We start from the raw sequence: 6,803 nt of genomic DNA, 5'->3' as shown, positions 1-6,803 counted from the left end.
ATTAAAAGATCGATACAAAGCTCTACAGCTAACATAACTAGCGAATATAACTTAGCCAAAGATTTCGAGCTCAAATTTTTGGGACAGTAAAACACGTAAAGTAATCTACAAATAAACTGAGATCCTGTGTTCGGCTGGGCTATAAAGGACTAAGCATTACTTTCGAAATGGCATCTATACTGATATAATAAATGAGAAAATAACTCTCTCTGTTACTTCATCCCGCTTAAACCGCTGAACCGATTTAGATGAAATTTGGTGTCGTGAAGGACATTGACGTTTTTTATTTCACTTTTCAAGTAGGTAAAGTCTTTAGAAATTTCGTTCAGGTAAAGCCGCAGATTCAGCTATTTATATGAAACGTCGTCTGTCATTGTCATTCAACAATTCTGATGCACGCGCATAGTGCACATAAATAAATAATGATCATATTGAATATGGTATAGTTTTGCATAAATCCGGAACAAACAAACGAAAGTCTAAAAAAGCATTTCTGTTTTATTAGCATGATCACTTAGTCTTACACTCAAATTTATTAAATGCGCCATCTATTTTCTATCTTTGCATTTTCTGTGTTTGTGTCATGGTTAACCCAGACTAGTTATCGCATGTTTCTGATGCAAGATGTCGTTACTTCAACAAACGCCATCTACTGTTTTATCTGCTAACTATAATGCTTTGAAACAATCGCAGTACACTCCAGAGTATATTATGAAGTTCCTACTCGTGGCGAATGCTTTTGATTAGCATCCGTCATTTGACAGCTTTCAGGTTATATTTTAAGTTTTCCGCTATATCTAATCAATATGAGCCTCGGGGTGCGATTTATTTATCGTTCACTGACCCCTATGCCATTTATCCCGGATCGGCGCAGTCTCTAACTATGATATGGACTATGTTTTTGTACCAACCACTTCAATTCAACTTTAAAATTATCTCAAGGATTTTCGGTTTGAAGATTTAGTAAACAGCAGTGCGACTCTGTAAGAAATCACTTCGCATCTCACTCTTGAAATATTGACAACCGACTTACAGTGATACGCCATTTGACACGTGTATCGTATCAATTTTTTAATTTTTATAGTCAATATCGTTTATCACATGCTGACATTTCACGCTCGTGTTCTGCGGTGACTTTCCAGTTTCTTGTTACAGAATAGCCTAACAGGTTTAATTTATAAGTAACATGACGTCATAATAATGTCATGGTTGGTTGCATCTCGGTGATGGAATGATTAATTAGTGTCTATCTGGCAAATGGTCATCGAGCTATGTCTGTTTCAACTGCCTTTAGTTTCACTGCCTCATTAAGTCTTCAAACCGTAACAAAAAATACTACAGAGGATCAATAATAAATCTAAATTCAATGAGATTATTAATAATATTATAATTATTTAGTAGAACTTTTGAAACTATTGCAAAACCTAACTTTAAAATTATTAAAAATTGCATGAAGTTACCTTGATGTAAAGGTATATTTATTTTATTCCAATATCGATTTTTAAAATACAAATAAAACAATATTATAATTACGTGCTTATTGATGATTGTGTATGTATTAAGGCCGCAGCCGCCGCGGATAAAGCTGAAGCGAAAAAACGATGCAAATAATCCTCTCATACTTCAAATGATGTCGTTGCGATCGCAGATAAAAGTCAAAGAAGGAATAGTCACGGTACAACACAGTACAAAATTTGTCCAGACTAATATAGTATAATATTTATTTAATACATAAACTTTATTATTGTTATTAAAATAACAATTTGAAATAAATAAATACTATTTACAAACTAGTTGTCGCCAGACGCTTCGCTTGCATTGCGTGGGTTGGTCGTCATGTTTTGTATGTCCTTCATTGGAGTTCAAGCTTACTTCATACCAAATATCATCAAGTTCGGTTCAGCAGTTTGAGTATATATCACCGTAGAATTATAAATATCGTTAGATTGATCTATCTCGCGAGATTGTATACTGACAAAAGCTGCCGAAATATTATGAACGTTTATTTAACTAAAAAAACCGTCAAATATTTCGGTTAGGTTAGAGTTTTTATAATTTAACTTTAATTAGCTTCGGTAGATTATAATCTACTGAAAAGTTAAATTGAAAGCAGTATGTTACGATTCACAATCTTCCGACAGTTCACTATCTCGCGAGATAGATTGTAATCTATCGGTATTTACGATTGTAAAATTTTACGGTGACATATACATACATTTATTTACCTTTACATAAGGAAATTTCGCGGTTCTTAAGCATTAGATTAGAGTATGAGAGAAATCAATTTTCATTAAAAAACTAATACTGATGTAGATGTAGATGGATGAGTAGATGGGCTAACTATACACCGTCTGATGTCTGCGGATAGACGTTAACATTGCATTGAGTTTAGTATTATTATTTGTTAATCGATTAATTTCGAAATGATTCCAATATTTTATTAAAAGACAAAAAATAAAACAACATACGTTTTAGTGTTTATTAATGATTACATACTTACAATTGGTTAAATTGACATCAATTACAATACAATAAAGATCTGTACTAAATGTACTTTAACATAGAAAATTAATTCATTATTAAAATATATAAAAGGTATAGGCAAAAATAACAAAGGAAGTTCGCAATTGATAAATAGGTATACACAAGCGATGTCCAGCTTAAGATGAATAGATTTATATCTGAGTACATTTCTCATTTTATAAGACATCAGACCGTAAGTTTCAATTAAACTTTTTTGGTCTTTTGTAATGTTAATTCTTATCAATATACCTAATATCTCGGTCGTCCCATCTAATTACCTTTACCTCTCATTATTAACTAACTAAACTACATACACTGACTTAAACTAAACGACAACTGTAGTCGAATCCTCATACCAAATAATAATCTTCTTACAAAGTACTTATAACTATTTTCTTACATACTAAATGTCAGACGTATGTGAATGGCTTATCGCGAGTTTAATCCCTCCAGCGATTTATTAATTTAAATTAATTCCAACAATAAAACAATAATATAATTTTATCCTAAAATTAACTATCCTATATATTATGTACAATGTGGCAGGCTGAAAAAGTAGGCAACTCGTCGTATCAGTGAAAAATAATAATTAACAAATGATGAGAGTAATCAATGAAATTACAAAATATACGCAATTAATAGTCGAAACCAGCAATTTGCGAGCGAAGTTCGTCGATATTCAGAATGTTTCAAAATATATTATGAAAAAAAGTACAAAAAAAAAATGAAATAAAAAAATAACAAAAAATCGAAAGTGGGACGAAACATAAATGAGGTATGTAATAAAATAATAATATTAAAAAAAAATCAATACAAATGAGAATAGAGGGAAGGTCAAAAAAAATATTTTGGCTAACTTATAAAGATAAATAAATTAATAAGATAAGAATATTAAATAAATTAAAAAAACGCGAAAAAGAAAATGGGTTCACTGACGACAAGTTGCCTATTTTCAAACACACAGGCGATGTAAGGAGTGTACTACAGTCCTATCAAAGCCAATGTGTTGCCTGCCACGGGATTTAAGGTGTTATATCCCATGTGCCCTGTAAAATCTGGCTCACTCCCCTTCTAGCCGGAATACACCAATACTAAGTATTACGAAGTATTGCTGCTTTCCGGCGGAATTAACAGGGAGTGGGTGGTACCTACCCAGTCGGGTTTTGCACAGAACCCTCCCACCAGTCCTAACGTGTGTAGGTTTTAAAGTTTTTTAAGGATTTATGGTAAAGTTATAGTACAAAAAAAGCTCTGATTTTTATAATAAGCTATTGGAGATTAATAATGCATTAGTATGTCTAAGGACTACCTTACGCATACTAACGCATCAGGGTAAAGTTTGTGATCTTTTATAAAATTACTCCCCAATCGGATTGTATTTACAATTCGATTTATACTAAAAATATATTTAATTAATTAAAATAATGTTATTGTAGTTTCGGCGCTCCGCTCTACGTTAAAATATCGCCTTGCATTCACAGGAATATAATCTTTTATCTAACATTAGTCGCCTCATCCACACTAAGACATCTAGTCCGCACGAGCATCACGCACACATATGCACGCAAATAATTTAGCGTAGAAGGGCGCGTCTTTAGAGTGAATAGATCTTTAATTTTCTTATAACAAGTCGGTGGTCGGATGTAATTCTGCAGGTATAGGAAGAGTATTGTTTGAAACAAAACTAATTTCTATGTAATAGTTAATTTACGAAATATAATAAATAATTTAGTATGTATATATGTACGTACGATTACTAGTATTACTAATAAATAATTGCTTATGTATACACATTTTTTGCTTAATATGATATAATAAAACCACAGTTAATCACATATATTTATATCGACATTTTTTTTTAAATCTATCAATGTATATTTGAAATCTATCAAACGATTTTAATATAAAAAGGTATAATATAGCGCAATCAAACTTCGTTCTAATAATATTGTTAAATTAAATAAACATAATATTAAAATAATCTAAAATTATTAATAATAATTAAATTAAATCAGAGATCAATTTGAGTAGCATGATTAAAAGTTTTCTTAGAACTAACACGTTAATTTACTCCTCTGGAGTAATTATTTAACTATTTAATTAATTTATTATTTAGATTCTTATTTTGAAATTATTCATATCATACTGAGTCCTTTCTATTCCTGTTGTCTATTTTATGTGCGTGATCATAAAAGGTCTCCCATTTGGCCTAAAATTAAAACAAATTTATTTATTTTAATTTCATACAGAAGCGGACAGACAAATTAATCAACGATTATTAATCTGGCTCACTCACAATTCAAACCTTCAACTTTCAAATACAACAATATTAAATATTGCTGTTTGGGCTATTGCCTGGGTGGTACTAACCCAGATGGGATTGTACCAGCAAGTAATGTTTTCAAATTTATCGTGAAACGTATTTAGGTCAATAAACTGAGTAACACAAAATTATTGTAAAATATTTACATTAAGACATACAGCAAAACAAAACTTCTATATCGAATAAATTGCTCGCTTTAAAATTTCACGTTTCACATTTCAAGTTGAAAGTTTATGTGAATTTTGAAGTTGAAAAGCTTTTATAACTTGAGAGAGTATTGCGACTTGTGATCATTGGGAAATTGACGTACACGGAAGTTTTGAAATGTCAAAATACGGTATTGAAAATAAACTCAACACTACATTTTCAATAATGATTACAATAAATGTTAGCGACTTGACCCGTTGAGTAGTGATAGAAGATAAAACGTCAATGGGTTCAAATTCAGTAGCCTGCAGGCGTTTGGAAGTTTACAGTGTTACACTTCCTTGTCTAAAAAGTAAGACTTGTCTTCTTCTTGTTCTGCCTCGCACAATCACTCTGGTTGGTTCCACAGAGTGATTTGTTCCGGCGAATGCTGATGCATTCACCGGCAATTTTTCCGGACCGATACGACTTGGGAACCTTCTAGATAAGAACGTATACATTACTTAAAGTCTGGCGAACGCACCTGTAAGACCCCCGTTGATACATATGTCCATGGGCGGTCATAGTCCCTGTCCATCAGGTGTCAGGCCTTCTGTACGTTTCCCACCTATATCATAAAAAAACCACGTGAAGCCGTTGGTCAGTGATGAACTCTTTCCGGCCGTGAAGAAAAAGAGTGGACTTATGTTTGAGCACACAAAATTAGCCGGTATGTCAAGAAATTTGTGTATATAATTCAGATTTTTTGATTTTAATCAATTTACTTATGAACGCTTTAATCATTAATTTTAAAAACAAATTAAACTTAGCATTTTATATTTTATTTATTACTCATAGAAACTTTAACATTACATGAGTTTTACTTACCTGACGAAGTTTGGTCGAAATACGTAGCCATCATCCATAATTGCTGTTAAAATTTTCATCAGCTGAACCGATTTCACCAAAAAACCAACACGTAGGTTTAAACTAATCCGTAACCACACTTGACCTTTTAGATCACGTACTGCATTCCCTGTTGGTAATTTATATATTAAATGTTAATATTTTGACCACAATACATTTTAATTTTTAATTTAACTGATTTAAGTTACTTACATGCTTAGGGTTCTGTTTGGCGTTTGTTATTTGGATAAAATTTTCATAGTCTCCAATATAGGCCATTAAATCGTTTTCAAAGTTTGCTATTTTCTTAATATCATTATATGGATTTTTTAGTATTTTAATCTCCAAAAAATTAGTATTACTTTTTTACATTAATATTAAATATATAATATATATATATAAATGTTAGCATATTATAATACTATAAATGTGAGCATGTTCAGTCATCGTTGTGTCATGGTTATTAATATTTTCCGTATAGAGTAAGACCGTGAGAAGGCAAGCTTTAATCGTTTCAGTTACGTAAAAAATGATTGTGTTTGTTTTCGTTCTTAGTGGACGCTGTAAATCGCGAGCATCGAACACCTCACCAAGTTGTTCCCCCTGGTCACGCTCACGCGATCGGTGCCGCTAGTCAATTAAACCATGAATACTGATTCTTAGATATTTTATAGGAGAAAAGCTTAATTTGAAATTTTTTAAGCAAGTTTTCCTATGAACTCTCACCACCCTCTTGAAAAAAGGCATAATTATTTTTTGTGTTTTTCGGCTCTTTACTGTAAATCAGAAAATTGTTGATGTTTATACATTTTTTCTTCGGGTAATCGTTATTAAGATATTAAATGAAAATGATAATGATCGATTTTATTCCTGGTTTCATTTCCGTGAATTAACGTCGAAAAAATATGCTTGTTAATACGTTACA

General features: G+C 31.5%; 1 long non-coding RNA gene across 1 annotated transcript; it reads right to left on the bottom strand.

Moving 5' to 3' along the window:
* Window positions 1-4,552: 4,552 nt before the first annotated feature.
* LOC125076133 lies at window positions 4,553-6,211 on the bottom strand. The gene is made up of 4 exons (XR_007120289.1): window positions 6,092-6,211; window positions 5,861-6,008; window positions 5,517-5,600; window positions 4,553-4,732 (listed from the first exon to the last, which is right to left on the bottom strand). It is a non-coding gene; the product is annotated as an uncharacterized LOC125076133 (long non-coding RNA).
* Between the last annotated feature and the right edge of the window lie 592 nt (window positions 6,212-6,803).

The sequence above is a fragment of the Vanessa atalanta genome, chromosome Z (genome assembly GCF_905147765.1).
Source record: "Vanessa atalanta chromosome Z, ilVanAtal1.2, whole genome shotgun sequence".
Classification (NCBI taxonomy): domain Eukaryota; kingdom Metazoa; phylum Arthropoda; class Insecta; order Lepidoptera; family Nymphalidae; genus Vanessa; species Vanessa atalanta.
Note: the sequence above shows the minus strand (reverse complement) of the source record. Positions and strands in the feature narration are given on the sequence as shown.